Below are 17,073 nucleotides of genomic sequence, written 5' to 3'. Positions count from 1 at the left end.
GATAAATGCATTCGTCAAGACGTGTGTGTGAGTTCAGTCAAGTGCTCTTATCTCCCACTTACGCATGACAAACCTGCTCAAATTGTAATCCTCCTTGAAGTGACGTGCTGGAATACAGCAATACATGTTCAGATCTGTCAAAAGAATATCAGCAGGTCTACTTGTCCCATTTGAAAATCTAATTATAAAACATTATGCACTATTAAAGACAACCACATGCTTGATTATAAAGTAGTTGCACGGATTTATTGACTCACTTTCGCAGCTGTTTGAGGCCTCAGAAGGTTGCCGGTGCTAATTGCATGCATTACGTGAATTATGTGAGGGTTTAAGGAGGCAGGGAGGTGCTGCAACTGAGGGGCATGCCCCATCAATCAAAATGAAACACATACTGTCACTTTAACATGATCTATCCTTTCATTCCCACAAACCTCTCAACTTAAATGACTTTCTTGGCATGAGTCATAAAGCATTAAACGTCTTTTTAATCAGGGCAGTAAAAGAAGATATTAACGCAGAATGTCGCACAGTATCTGCCAAGCATTTCGGAGCAGATAATTTGAAAATTATTAGTTTTGGCTCATCTTCTCCCTCCTTTTTTTATTCAGGTTTTACAGGTGTAATATATTGTACTTTTCAACTGTTTCCACACAAGTACTTTAATAAAGGGACAAGGTTTATGATACTGGTACTTGAATGATACTGTTTGCACCAATGTTACATTAATCATTATCTAGAACCATAAAACATAATGACCATGTTCATAAATTCTGTATTTATACACTAAATAAGGGAAAAAAAGAGAATAGGGGAGTCTTAGTGTCTTACCTTTTTAGATAAAATTCTGACCTTTTAAAGCAGTACTAAGTAACGTGTTTACCTTAATAAATCCTTTTCGTAGCCCCTGTGGGGGTAAGTATTTATGGGATGATTGGAGGGTCTTTCATCTCCCCCTGGTGTCTCTGGACAGAAAACCATGCTTGCAACTTTCCCTGCACCGGGTCGGAGGCGCAATACACACTAATGGAATCGCGAAGAAGAAGCCAACATGCTAACGGGCAAAGCTAACTGCGGGCTAACGTCACTTTAAACAGTATTTACAGCCAAATTTGAGTGAAAAAAAATATTTCCATTGTATAATTGGGTGCACAGTAGCCCTCTCTCCCTTCGCCTTTCCTGTCAGCGTAGTATTTACTCTCCAAGACAATTAATAAGTTAAAAAACCGCAACACGATATGACACCTGCAGTTGCGCTTATGGCCTCTAGGGGGAAGAGTTACTTAGTACTGCTTTAAAGCAGAACTAATCCACGCCCCTAGAGGCCATAAGCGCCACTGCAGGTGTCATAGCGTGTTGCGGTTTTTAACTCATTAGTTGTCCGTAAGAGTAAATACTACGCTGACAGAAAAGACAAAGGGAAAGAGGGATATTGTACATCCAATAACACAATGGAGATAATTTTTTTCCCCTCAAACTTGGCTGTAAATACTGTTTAAGTGGTGCTAGCCCGCAGTTAGCTTTGCCCTTTAGCCTGTTAGCTTCTTCTTCGTGATTTCATTAGTGTGAAAGTGTTATAGTGTTATATGTATTGTGCCTCCGACCCGGTGCAGGGAAAGTTGCAAGGGTGGTTTTCTGGCCAGAGACACCAGGGGGAGATGAAAGACCAGCCCCCAAATCATCCCATTAACACTTGTATTACCCCCAGAAGGACTACGGAAAGTGTTTTCATGACAAGTATAGGCCAAATTTGGACGACCAGCTTTTCACCTTCGGCTGACGGCCAAACAATCAAATGTCTCTTGATTGTTTTGGTGTTTTTCAGATTGTGTGTGTGTGTAATAAAAAGTTTGAAGACTGGGTTTTTGCAGGTGCATTGTCCAGCTGCAGATTGCCACACATGCCCAATATCTGAATCACTTCCCCGAGAGAGAGAGGAGAGGCGAAAGGGAAGGAGACAGAGGGGGGGCGAGAGGAGAGAAGAGAAGGGGGAGCGGAGCCAGAGTAGAAAAGCATGCTGATAATATGAGTTGTGTTCCTCATACAGATTGTTAAAAGTATAAAGGTACTAAACAGCGTGTGCATATAACTGCTAAACATATGCAGATTGTACATAATTACTTGAATAGAAGAAAGAGTCCATATTGATTCAGTAGTATTTTTTTTTATCTGCTGTTGCTGATGTTACTTAGCGTTAGGGTTTAGTGATTACATATATTTTCATTTTGTGGGATGGGTCATAGGAGAAAGGGCTGCTGGACATAAATACCAGTTGAGTTAACACGGAAAACCCCTGTGGTCTGTGTGTTGAATGCATTTTTCTGCTTGGTTTCTGTCCATTTGACTTTACATTTTTAAAGGAGGGGAAAATGTAAGTGTCTCCAGAGCAGAGGGGCAGGGCGTCCCAGGCCACACACAGAGATCTGGGGCAGAGGGGTGCGTCAATCCGGCCTGTCACGATGTGGGCTCCTGAACTGTCTACATTTAGACACAATACCATTATTCTACTGTTAGTCACAACATCTGATGGCACAAGGAGGGAATTAAAAGACTTAGTAGTTTTAAGATAATATTCATGTTTTCTACAAGGGTTTTTGCTGTGGCATTGTATCGGGCTGAACGAATAAATGAGGACTAGTGTACTAAATGTACTAAAGTACATTTATCCCATCTGTGATACAGTAACAGCATGACAGATTGAAAATATTTCTGTTCAAGAGGAGAGTATGATCGTTTGTTCGCAGCCAATCTCCAAACCGCTAAGCTTTGTATTGCTCCAATCATGGATACAATTATTGAATTATTAACCTCAGATTCAGAGTGCTGTAGCCTAATCGAAATACCAAACCAGTTGATTTGGCAGAAGATGGTTGTTGTCAGTGCGATATTTCTTGATGAATAGTTAATCCGCCAGTCAGAACTCAAGGTGATAAATGCGAGTACCTACTGCACATGAAGTCTGGCTGGCCAGGCATGATAGAGACTATATAGTAAAAGAATGATATCACAGATGTTGACATTGGGTTAAAGGTATTTGATGAATTCTATTGTCATTCAATGCCAAAACAGGAAGCACAGGCCACAAAAACAAAGGGCTTGCACCTGCATGTGGCCTGATTATTTCCAATACATCAAGAACACGCCTTTTTTTTTAGTTCAACAGAAAATATGAAACACTTACATACATTTTATACATTTTATTCCAATGTGCTACTTTACAAGATTCCAAGCTATTCTTGGGGACTGACAAACATCATATAGTGTTATATGCACATTTGTGTGAAGCACTTGAGGTTTATCAATGGAATATTAGTACACTTTTGTTGCAAAGGACAATATACAGTATATATAATATACAGTATACAGTGTGTATATATATATATATATATATATATATATATATATATATATTCTTCTTTTATATCTCTACTGACTTAAAAAAAAAATCCCATTTGGGAATTTGCTCGACATAATAACTATTTTGTGCGTTTTATCTGCCTCTCCATCAGTGCTCTTTGTGTCTGGTTTAGGAGTGTGAAGAGAGGTCTGTCTGGACAGTGGACACACACACAGTCATTATGCAGTGGGCTGTCTTTGTTGGAACACTGGTGTTTGGGTGGTCTCCCTCGTTCGCCGTCACATCAGAGACTCATCGCTCAAGTGCTCTGCATGTGTGAGCAGCAGCGAGGTGTGTGTCCTAAAGCCTAGTTTATCAACGTTATGACGTTAATGTCGTACAGTCTTGTGTCTGTCCTTTGCAGGAAATACAACTAAATCTCTCACATCTAGACTAGCGCTGCTCCTATACAATAACCTTGAACTTGAACCTTGAACTTGCACTGACAAAGTTACCCAGAGCCAGTGGTAGAAAAATACAACTTTTACTGTGTGATTCGGTGCCTAAACTGCTCCATAAAGTCTCCAGCGCAGAGTGAGACCAACTGAGAAGATCATCAATGCTCCTCCATGAGGGAACTTCATCTACTCATCTCACCCGCAAAGCCCTGAGTCTCGTCTATGTGCTGTCTTCAGGAGGGGGCCAAGGGCACCAGGTCCAATCAACTGAAGGATAGCTTCATCCACCATGCTGAACTCTTTCCCTCCATCTGCTTCCACCTGCATTCACACCTTTTGGTCCTCTCCCCCCACAGTGTGCACATACTTTTAGATCTATTTACTGTTTCCACCATGGGTTTGAGAGGAACATCCTTTCTATTCTTTGCATGTGGTTGCAATTGGCAACAAACTTTGCTCTATACTTTAGTAAATCTATTACTCTTGTTTGTGTAAAAAATAGTATTTCTTCCACAAACCTAAACTAGCACATTGTGGAACTCAAGAATCTCTAGATTATGGAACGCACAAGAAAAACTCCTTTTTTACCTTCCCTTAAGCCTTACAGATATCGGGCAAACTTTAACAATGTGTCTGCCAGTCACAAGCACAATACCCGACATCTCTTTTCCTCTAGACCCTTTGCATCTGCTATAGTGAGAGACTCGCAGTAACATGAGCTTTACCTGAATCGGCACACTTGTACTTTTACAGTGGCGGGGCTGACATGAAGCAGTTTGACAAACGTTTACCTCTCACAGAGAAGGGGAATATACACTATACTATACACCTGTGAAACTCATTGCTCAAAAGTGCATCTGCTGTAGTGATTGATGATGTAATGTTAAGGTGAACTGTAAGTAGAGTAATTAGGGGCATTTGGGGATTACAGGGCGGGTGGATGGACTTGCAGAAATGGCTGAACGTGTCGAGAGAAAAGCTGACACTTGACGACTGCACATGCTGCCAGTGAGAGCAATTTTCTTTTAAGCCTTTTGAATATAATTGCACACCTTTCAGTTGCGGAAAACGTGCAAGTTTCAGTTTCAGTAATCAGTTGTAAAGTGTGGACAAGAGAAACACTTTGCAGACTTGATTTTGTGCGTTCCAATATGTTCCCCATTATTTGTACATGTTTAAGCAAAAACAATTGTATTTGCTTTGAAATCTGGTCGCTCAGTTTGCTTTCATCGGACAGTTTCACCGTTACAGCAGACAATGACTTGGCTGCGCTCGTCTTGCATTCTGGGCATCTGAACTCCGCATTTCAAACTTTCCACCGCTTTTTTTTTTTTTTTTTTTTTTTTGGCTTGTGTGCTCTGCCAAGATCCTATCAGCTTTCTGGAGATGTGCACAAGAACACTGTAGTTTTGTTTTACTGTAACACTTTGACTTCTCTGACCTTATAAAACATGCATGCTCCTGTTGTTCTCCATCTTACTTTTATCACTGTATTTCTGGAAAAAGGTGTTGACAGTTTTTTCTCAGTGTCCTGAAAGGCAAGGACTGAGTTTTTGTGGAACCAATGTAGTGGGATCTTCAGAGTGGGGGGGATTAGTTTCGAAGTGACAGACAATTTGAAAACATGTGGAACAAAGGGAAAAACTTACTGTATTCAGTATGTGCTATAAGCAGCATGAAATCCATTGAAACAGCTTGGTGGTCTAAGCCAGTGGTTCCCAAAGTGGGGTCGGGCCCCCTCAGGGGGTTGCGAGGCCTTGGGTGTGGGTCCCCAAATGATTTCAAGATGAAACAAAAAGAAAAATGCTACTGTTTTTAGTACCTTTTTTAGTCTAAACCGGCCTATAATTAGTGAAATCCATTCAATTATTCAAAATAAACTGTTAAGATACATATTAACTTGATTATAATATGTTTTTCTTCCCTAAAGTAGCGGAAGAGTCAATAACTTTATACAATGGGGGTCCCGAGTTGTTTATGTGTCAATTTTGGGGTCCCAGCCAAAAAAGTTTGGGAACCCCCGGTCTGAGCCAGTAGGAGGCTGGGCACCTCCCACCAAATGCATCAAAACATAAAAGTAATGGCCATGTAGAATTTATTTCAAACAAATTAACATAATTCAAAGTGCTCTCTGCAAATGTAGACTTTTTTGGCCATTATGTGAGGATTTTTTACCATTAAATGTGTGCAAATTATAAACTGATGACTCTACCCTCTGACCAGTCAAAGCTCTTTGTAGTAAAAGCACACCTTGCCTTGATATTACAAATATTTCATTTTGGTGATTAAAGATCTGTGCATATTTAATGTAGCTAATATGAGTTGCAATATCTACATATGCTGTATGTTGTTGAATTACTGTGTGGAGGCTGAGTCATGGTGCAACTTCTCTACTGTCTTTTGATGTGACGGGGCCACTCCTTTTCCATACTGAGATATGTTCTTGCCTGCAGTTGAGACGAGTTGATGCGTACCTGTCTGGTCTTTGTGCGTGCGCTCAGTCACGCAAAACGACCAAAGATGTTTGATAGTATTAGCCTCTCCCAGCGTATTCCTATAGCTCCAAGCAGGCTTGAGATAGGAAGCTACCGCGCTCTTCCACTGGCATGCACAAAGACCAGACAGGTGCGTATAAAATTGTCTAAGTTCAGGTAAGAACATATCTCAGTATGGAAAAACGGTGGCCTGTTCCTTTAAGACTTTCTTAAGACTGTGGCAGAGCCACCATCCTGTACACTGTAAAGTCTACAGTGTGATCTGCTGGAGCAGCAGCTTCACAGGGGGGGAGAGGAAGAAGCTGGACAAGATTAGTCAAGATTACCTTAAATTCTGGCTAAACTGTTACTGATATCAGTGCGGGACCATGAACCACCTACAGGAGGCCTTGTCTGCTCTGGTGACAGACTGATTCACCCTTGCTATGTGAAGGAAAGCTTTCACAGGTTTGTCCTTTCCGGTTCTGTCAGATTGTACAATGAGTTGAGTGTTCAAAGAGTACCCAATATTGTGAAATTACAAATAACCGGGAAAGTATCTTGCCTGACACTAGGATGATTGTTATTTTTTGGGGTGTGCAAATACTTAAGGAAAGGAAGATGACTGGAGTTTGACATATAACCTTTAAACTGGAATACAGTATGTGCTGTCCAGTTCAGTCAAGGTGGCTGCTGTTGCTGTGATGAATGTGGGAACAGGGGAAACAGTTCTCCTGTGTCTTATCTTATCTGTGGACCGTCCAAAAGCCACGGCTACTACGGACTGTCCCAGAACTGACAGGCACAGTTGTGTAGGAGCTGGCACTGTCCCATTCAGAGTCCAGAGGTTCATGCTGTTCTTTGCCCTTAAAAAAACGCATTACCATAAGTACAACGAGATCTCTGCTGAGCGTATACTGAACAATGAGTTTTGGCTAAAGTCCCAACTTGGGACATTTAATTAAGCTGACTGTCTAAATGACATATGGGCTAACTTGGCAGCAACAACCCGTGCACTTCGTAGTATTTCCTTGGAAATTGAGGAATCCATTATTTGGGAAAGGTGAAACTTTGTCTGGCCAAACAGGACACAATGAAAGAGGGGGGAAAATCCCACTGACAACCATTTTTGCTGCTAGATCGTCTTTGTTTTGGAAGCAGAGATTGAATACTTTCTCTCCCCAAAAGAATTAAATGGGAAAGAGAAGTGGTGTTTTTCCCTGCTTCTTCGGAGGCATGACTAGCTCATGCGCTAAACCTCTCAAAGTTGGACTCTGAAGCTGATAATTGATCGATCTCTGAGATATGTCCAGTCCAGTGTGTCCTCAATTGAACTAAACTCAACAAAACTCAGTGATGATGGGAGATAAACGGCAGCACTGTCCAAACCGCAGCAGGTGGGACTGAACTGACTCTGGATCAGGTTGCCTCTTTTACACATGTTATCAATTAGTTCAGATCCGCGCTGCAGTGATTCACGGTATTCATATTCTTTCTGCTCTAAAACTGCTGTTCCCAAACGGAGGGTTAGGAGTTCTACATATACATGTCAGTGCTGTACAAAATATTGCGTCAACGAAAATCTACTTTTTTATCGTGCAGTTAAATACATACAAAGACGCTTCATGAGCCGCTCTGCTGCTCCTGACGCTCAAACGGGTGAGTTTGCAGAAGAAATAGCACTTGTTGGTTTGTTTTCCTTCTGCACCGCTGAGGAACCTTTGAAATAGCTTGTTTCAGCAAATTTTCAGGAATCGAGGAACAGGCACTTTCCCGAGGTTTTACTTTTACTACGTCATGGACAACTCTTTCTGTCGAACAGATCGAAGTTTGGAAATAAAGCTGCTCTCCTCAGGTCAGTAAGAAGCTGTCGCCTTGTTATTTTAGCTCTGCCTTTCTTCTTGCTGCTGCATTATTTTCATCACATGTGCCTGCTACGTGCGGTATGCGCTTGTGCACTGCTGCTGTGCCACATTTGGAGCTAAACTCTTTTCTCTAAACTCAGGAAAACAAAAGATGCTAATGATACGTTTACCCCATAAAACTGGACATTCAACTAAACATCGCCTACTTTGAGTGACATTTATAGATAAGAATGAACTTTATGTTCTAAGACAACAATGTAAGGAAAAAATGAAATAACTGTGCTTTCTAACCCAACCCGCCTGCACTCCAAGTTTGATGTATATTTGAGGAACTCGATAGGAGCATTAGAATATTAAAATGATAATTCATTTAGAATAGATGAAAATTTGCGATTGCGATTAATCGCGAGTTAACTATGACATTCGTGAGATTAATCACGCTTAAATATTTAAATTGTTGGACAGCACAGATTAGATGATGAAATTTATCTCCTACTATTACCTTAAAAGACCTTGAGCTGAGACATTTGTGCAAGTGTTATTTGATCCATGACAGAGCAGAGACACAGGTACACTGTGTGTGGAATGGATTCCTGAGAGATGAGACTGTCTCGAGCAGTAGCCAAAAATTCCCCATCACTTCATTTCATTCACAAAAATGTCTAGTACTCAGTCTATGAAAAACATTTGGACAAACACTGACTGTCCTCAGGGGATCCGGCAAAGATTAGAGATAATGTAATGGTGTTAAATGAGAGTGCCTAAATGGTTGCCGGTCATATTTCTGACATTATCTGTCAGAAATATGACCGGCAACCATGGATCTATAATAATAACCGGCAACCGTTTAGGCCTGTTGCATCACATCAATCCATGTCACGACTAATTTACAAAGTAAGCACTGATGACATCTCTGTGAATTGAAATGATCATAAGGTTACAAGCAAAATAATACCCAGGACACATTTGTAAAATGTCCCAATCTCAATTATTATTATTATTTTTCATGATAAAATAAAGGTTTGAATGAATGAAAAGCCTGTCAGGATTTATGCTCTTTGTTGCTTTTTAAACTGGTAAAAATCAGAATAGAATACGGCCCTAAGGATTAAAAAAACAACAACAACTGTGTGGTTAGAATTGTAATCTACTAAATCATTTAGAGAGCACAGTAAGTGTGAGTAGCGTTAGCAACATTAGCATCGCAAAGCAAACAGTCTTAACTTGACTCCAGTGCCGCCGGAGCTAAGTGACAGACAGTAAGTGGGCAGGAGAAGACGACTAAAGAGTTAAGAATACATACAAATACTGTCGTCGGGTGCGTCGTCGTGTTGTTTTCCCCAACTCTGGGCTTGTGAGGATTGGCCGACTTTCCCAGTGGGAAATCTGACATCAGGGGACATTCCAGTTCAAATTTCCCACTGGGAGGTACGACGTCCGAGTACAAAGGAACACACCATAAGCTTGCAGCATTTTCACCATAAGGAAAAGTATTTTTAGCCAGAAGAGCACATGTTTGTTTGTGGTTTCACTAAACACGTCACTGTGTGACACTGAATGATGAATAGAGTGGAGTTTGAAGGATAAATCACAGGAAGTGCACTTTAATGATTAGAGATGCACAAAAAACAGAGTTTGGAGCATCTGCGCGAGCAGCATAGTTAGCATTTGGTCTGTTGTACAAAAACAATATAAGCCTACCTTAGAAAGGTTTTTGCTGTTTTCGAGAGAGTCAAGTGGGTGAGTGAGGGAGACAGTGTGGGGAGCAGAAAGTGCAAGGAAGGGTCAAGTCACCCAGATACACTTATATCTGTGTAGTCTCTTAATATGATATAAATATATACATTAACAAAGGCCCTATCTCGTATCTATACCTGGTCTTCACCGTTTGGTCCTCCATTGCTCGGAAGACTTTGACGGATAAGTCAAATGTGGAGAACTAATATCCTTTCTGGGACAGTAAATAATCAGAAAACAACTTAGACTCACCAACATCATCATTACTGTTAGGACCAATTTCAAAGTCTACCTAAAGCAGTCCTGTGGATCTTTCTACATTCATTTCTGCAGCTAAAGCTGATGAGTCATGTAAGGTTGGGTACGTGACAAAACATAGATTTGCATACAGTATTACTGCCAAGAGTGTTTGCAGGAGAACAGAAAGTGCTAAACTGTAAAGAGTGTTTAACTTGATTTCTCTGCAGCTGCCAACATGCTGAATCAATGTGCAGTAAGTAAAGGTCATGCAAAAGTCAGAATACTAATAAATCTAGCACACATTTCATTTGATTCGCCGTTTTATAGCACTTTCTGTGATGCAGTGGTCCAGTCCAAAGAGAAATTTGTACACGCCGTTCCTTATTGTTTTGGAAAGAGTTTGTGCACACAGTTGAGCTGCAAGGGCCAATGGCAACAGATGCATAACTAAAGGTCACACAAATGGTGTTTTATTGCCATCAGATCCAGATGAGGGATATTGAGAGCATTCGGGGTAAGAGGTAGGGGTTTGGCGGAAGGCAATGCACAGCCTCATGCAGCGCCATTAAAGCATGATTAAAGCACTCCTGACCAGATGAGGCAAGTCCAGGACAAAAACAAACCAGAGCACGAATTAATCATAATAACAGCACAAGAGTACATGTATTTCAGAAGAAGTACATGCTATGGATATCTGCAGGAAACAAAAACAGTTGTGGACAGTGTTCAAAGCTGCAGTAATCAATATTCTTTTTTGTAGTAGAGTAATAGAGTAATAATTTTTGTCACTTTTTTAATGTGTTTTTGTGACTTTATTTGTTATTGCATTTTGGTCACTTTTTCATTCCTTTTTCATCACCTTTTTGTTGCGTTTTCATCATCGTTTGACGTTTGTTTTTGACACTACTTTGTCACTTTTTGATTGAGTGATTCCAAACTGGAGAAACTGCTCGGTTCAGGTGGGGGTTAAGAGGTTAAACTCAGTATGAAGACTGTAAATTACCAGGAAACATGGCAGGCATTTTGTCTTTCTCATAATTTGGAAACTGGGCTGCAAAATGTTTTATCACTGATTACGCCTCACTGCTGTTTACTACTGTATTTCCATCCAATTACCATGTTATTCCTGTGCTGAAAAGTAAGGCGTCACTTTCATAGAAATAACCCATTTACTTAGAATCTGTTACTCTGTATCCCTGGTCTGTCCTACGCACATCTGCCAGAACAATAGAATTCCTATGAAACAAATTCAGTGTTATGTGCGCACCCTTGGTGCTGGACTGGTCACCCAATGTTCTCCGATAATCTCCTTTGTTTTCTCCACATTTCCCTCTCTATGTCATTCGTCGCATTGTTAGATAATTGTAGGCAATGATTAATATTTAAAAGTTTGGTTCATCTTGAAATGCAAACATAATCGGTGGCTACAAAGTGTGATATAACTCAAAGGTTTTGGCTCTCACCGGCTTAAAAACACAACTTTGCCAAAGTAGTGAAACAGCGCCCCTACTTTGACGCTGGTGGCCAAAAAGTGTACTACATCCATATTTACCATGGAGAATGAATGGGAGATAGTTAGAATTAACCACATGTGGCGCAAAAGTAGGTCACCCCCTGGCGGGCCAACTCTAGCCCATTCCTGTGTGGGGTTATGGATTTTTAACAAAATAACCAGTTTGCTCACTCCAGCCTCAAGGCGGCAGCTTAAATAATAATTAAAAAAAACAATCCTACATGTGTCCAGCAGAGGACGCTGACATAATAAGAGATCTGGATATAAACAGCATATATAGCCATGTGGAGAATGGTCCGCCTCAGGGCGGTAAGTAAGCTAGTAAGCTTGTTATTTATGAGGCCACAGTCCTTTACAATATATGCGGCCCACGACACGCCAAGGGGGCTGAATCTCGGCCCTCGACCCAAACGAGTTTGACACCCATTACTTTATCAATAGATTTAATTGATGATTGTTCTGTAACATCATGACTAGAAAAAAATAAAGATGTCATTGATCTCACAATGGAGATAAGAGAACCATTCACTTTGTCACGCAGAGAAAGACACTTTTAAGAAAGTCTCTTGGTATCGGTTAATATCGGAAAACGGTAGATGCTCAAACCCGCAGTATCGGTATTGGTATCGGAAGCAAAAAAGCTGGATCGGTTCATATCTAGTGGGCACACACTTCCAGGTTACAATAGTCCAAGGAACTTGTTGCACATGGAAAGTTTTCGGAAAAGAATCCAAGCCAAACTAAATCAGGTTTGAAAAGTGGTCCGTGGGAGGTCTATAGTTAAAGATTCACAGAGTCTTTCAATCAACATGCTTAGGCCCTGTTGCATTGGAAATAATTAAGCTCCCGGAGGCCTGTTGTAATACCATAACGAGGTCATAAAGTAAGTGTTTCAGGGCAGTGTTACAGCCTGGAGGTGTCTGCTATTTTTGGAGCAGGTTTAGTAGAAGTTAAATCATTGGGTCCAGTGACAACACAAGACCAGTTGTTAAAAGGACAATACAGAGAAATAACGGTTGCACTGGGGAATGACGACCATCTTCATAAAGAATAGAAGGTAAGGAAAGTGTAGTTATTCCAATAGTATTCTTGTGGTACCTGAGAGAACAAATAGAAATCTCTTTCACTCCCACTCTTCACACTCTCCTCTTAAACGTAAAATCCTATTTTCCTATTATAGTATATTAAAAAACTGTCACTGTTATCTTAGATGTTGTAGCTGTGGACTTAATAGTGTACAGGTGTTTGAAATTTCCAGCCATAGAGCAATCTTTGCCAAGTTCTGAAGCACATTGGTCTGATTTCTGAGTTGTAAAGTAACAAACACATCACCAAATGGTCTTTTTTACTGTAATGATATAAATAACTAGGAAGTAAAGGACAATAAAATTGGGAGTGGCCCATTTTATGATGGAGAGTCTAGACGAAATACCGAGACAGTGAGATTGTACAGGTCAGCTGTACAATTCTGATTAAACTTTGTATCACGTGTGCAACTACATTAAAGTCATGTAATGCTTGAACATATTTATAAAGAGTTGGTGTAACGGCCAACACTTATTGGTGCATTCAGGAAATTTTTCTTATAATAATGCACAAAAAATGTAAAACAATAAAACCAAAACATAATGTTTTGATGCTTAAAACTAGGAATGATTATAGTATTTTTTTGGGCCTCTCAAGCCCCCCAGAACCAAGCGACTTTAATGAGTGTAGTCTATTTCTTGAATGAAAAACAGGAAAAGGGGAGAATATGTATGTGAATGCATGCCACTCAAGTCACATTCCAGACATAGCGTCCTTTTTCAGTTACCCAGAGACCGGGCCTAAAAAATGAACTGATCCCAACATGAGATAATGTCAGAAATATGAAAAGATATAAGAACATTGCACCACCAGCATTGTTATTGTGAGGAGGTTAGATTTATGTTGCACGGTTCATCAGTGAACCATATGTTTTCAAGCACATGTGACAGTTCATAAGGATATGGGTTGATAATGGTTTGCAGGTATTTTGTTTCTACAACAGTGATTGTTGAGTGCCTCTAAACCAGTGCGTCTTGACAAAGAAGTGAACATTAAAGTAATGAGTGCGTTTGCCTTTTCGCTAAGATGCTAATTTCCACGGTTCACTGAGATTACTCACATATCAACTCTTGCTCAGACTGACATTCAAAATGGGAACTCTTTAAATCAAGCTCTCAGAGAATGGAAAAATATATATTGGAACCATATGAAGTGCATGAAAAATTAATACATGGTCTCTTCACTGTCTTTGCAGCTGGCACTATGATTAAAAACACACTTTTTGTAACATTTCTGAGCTCATATACACTGTAAAACGCACAATTCATCTCACTAGGTTATTCATGCTGCAGTTCTAAAATAACTTATGCTATAGTATCCTATTACATAAAAACACACAAACAAACAACACTCTCACATTTCTCACTAAGAAGTTGTATTTCTATCAATCTACTATAAAACGATATTAAAAACTATTAAAAAAATTACCAAAAGCATTTCATCGTTTAAAACAACATGTTTTGATTTATGTTTCTTTCAATAATAACTCCTTGTTTACATATTTTTTTAAAGATTATTTATACATATATTTTCTTTATTTATTTATTTTTTTTCATTTTTTGAGTGTAGGATAAAAAAATTAAAAAAAGGCAGCAGAGGGTAATAAAGTGTAAGAGTGGAGTCTACTCTGACAAATATTGGTTTTGGACTGATGCCAAAGCCCTGTCCCAGAGCTCTCCAGAGGTATTAGTGTTGTTTCGGAGTTAAAGGCAGACGAGAATAAGGAGATAACCTATTATAATCCACTACATGCACACAGAATGGCTCACATGTGTGAGTAATCCTCACGAAAGACATAAAGCAGATCTGTCCTCTCCTTGTTTTAACCCTCTGTTACACCCGAGCACATAATCTGTGTGTTGTTGTTGTTTTTTGTATAAGTCCAACATACTTTCTGTTACCAAAGACACTGGGGGTCATTTACCAAACGTTTATTACTGTTCTTACTGTAATACACTTAATCTCAAATGTTCAGTCAGGTTGAACACGGCCACAAAAAAGCATATTTTAATTTTCACTCTTTAGCACCTGTCTTGATACATGACGACCCACTGTGTAGTGTTCCTCGCCCCCCTCTCTGTTCTCCACTTTACAATCAACATGGACACGGCCCAGAGCTGACCCCCAAACAGACCCTCTGCCTCGCCTTATTCACGCCACACCACTCGGGTAGCTACATTATGTGCGGTTGGGCTAGGCTACTACCGGCTCGTCCAAGGTGTCGTTGTGGTGGGGTGCCTGGAAGCCTGATGTTCCCTGCGTGTACCGCCGGAGCCTGGACGCCCTATTGATTCCCAGTATGTCCCGATGCAGCATGTGTTTCCTCCTGCCTTTCGTGACCCTGTCTATGCATGTGTTGATGTTATGACTACTTTTTTTTTTTATTACAGCTTGATTGTTTCCTCTGTTTTGGAGAAATGAGGACATTTCTAGAGTGAGGGGGAGGTATGGGCGCCACACCACTCGGCTGGCTACAATATACAGATCATTATGGTTTTTAAAGTTAGTTTTCTCTGACATAGAATGGAACAAACATATTTCTTGGTGACTGCCGAGGGTGAAAACCCGGTGTAAGGTTTGGGGCAGTGGGTCCACTCAGGGACAGAGATGGATGAAGGGAGGGAGCACTGAGTGGTGTGAAAGTGGGAATGAACCGTGTGAAAGTGTGGCACGGGGAAACAGGAAACAGCAGGTCAATGGGACAGAGCTCCACTACGGCTCTGTGAAGAAAACCACACATCTGGTGCAATCATTTCATTTATCAACACAAAGCATACACTTCACCATCAATGGGAAAAATAAAAAGCCCTCATGTTTCACTTGTCATGGCTCTGTTGGTTCTTCTGACAAGGACTGGTCCAAGTGGAGACATTTTGGTCAGGTTGAACTGTGGTGTCAGCACTTACAGCTACTGTTAGTATTCACAACAATCGCCTACAGCTCTGCAAATGTAAAGGTTGGCAGTTCAATCAGCTTCGACCAGTACATTTTGCTGTGTCCTTGTGCAAGACACTTCACCCACCTTGACTAATTGCTTGTGTACACTGCTACATGATTTGTGGGTGCGAATGTGGGACAACAGATGCAAATTAGCCAATAGATGTGGGGTAGTGGGCCAGCAGTTGTTCTCATGTCTAGACCAGGCTTTGTATCTGGACTCGCAAATGTGATAAAAATAATGACAGATATCATTTAGACTCTATGTTTTGTCTCTTTTACATGTTTTTTCATGGACCTCTTGTGTCTGAAATGAAGATTGATTGTATATATTCATCAAAGGAAAAGAAAGTGAAATGCACAGTTTTAACCTTGCAATTAAAAGTCAAATGTATTCCAACTGAGCTACTGCTTCAAATTAATAACTTTTGACCATTAAACACAGATTTTACGCCCCAGTTGCCACTTAGAGCACTGTCTAAACCTGATTTTTTTTTGTTTTGTTTAGAAACTATAGGGGCTTTTCGGCAGGACCTGACCAGAACGGACCGGAGTGGTTTCGACGGCCAAAAGTGAACCAGTCCGCTCCCAAAAGGGGGGTCCAAACCGTTCCAGTCCTAGACCACTTCAGCCATGGGGTCTGGAGCGGTTTGCAAACTAGACCGGGTGGGGGGAAAGGGGAGGGGGGCTTGTCACCTCTCTGATTGGTCAGGCCTTTGAAAGGCAATAGTCGGCTTGCATATTCAAAGCTTTCTCTTCACACATTTGAACCAGGCTCTATCATGACATGTTCACAGAAAATAGGCAATTTTGGCCTTTTCTACTCATAGCCTTCATGCCTGATTTTGATGTGGAAACGTTCAATAAAGTTATATATTTTTGCTCATATTTATGTCAGTAATCTACTGCTCAAGTTTTCAAGTTTAATTTGCACAACAGTTTTCCCAAGCATTCTTTCTTATTGTCTAAATGACAGGAACAAGGTCTCCCTCTTTTACTTTGGACGCAATGGAATAAAGTTCACATACATCACATGGTAACGCTGATTTTTACTTTAGCTTCGGTATGGATTGAGCTGAGAGGCCGATCAGAGATGGGTAAGCCATATTAAAGTATTATTAAACTATTTTACATAGTTGAAGAAAACATTTGCATATGATTTTTCCTATTGCTGTTCAATGTAAAAGACATAATATAGAATAATTGTATAAGTTTTTTTTTTTTGTCGATGAGCGTTGTGTCCCACCTAATGGCCAAATTTAGGAAATATACAACGTTTTTTTTATGCAGGACTAAAACACAGTGATATCAGTGAATATAAATGGCCACTCCCATGTAGACCACTTTACCCTAATGACACTTGAAACACAAACTTGTGGGGGCTGCCCCTCCCTAAATGAACCGGTCTCAAGTGAACCGAACTGGTATA

The sequence above is a fragment of the Gobius niger genome (assembly GCF_951799975.1).
Source record: "Gobius niger genome assembly, chromosome: 2".
In the NCBI taxonomy this organism is placed as follows: Eukaryota; Metazoa; Chordata; class Actinopteri; order Gobiiformes; family Gobiidae; genus Gobius; species Gobius niger.
This window is presented reverse-complemented; position numbering follows the sequence as displayed.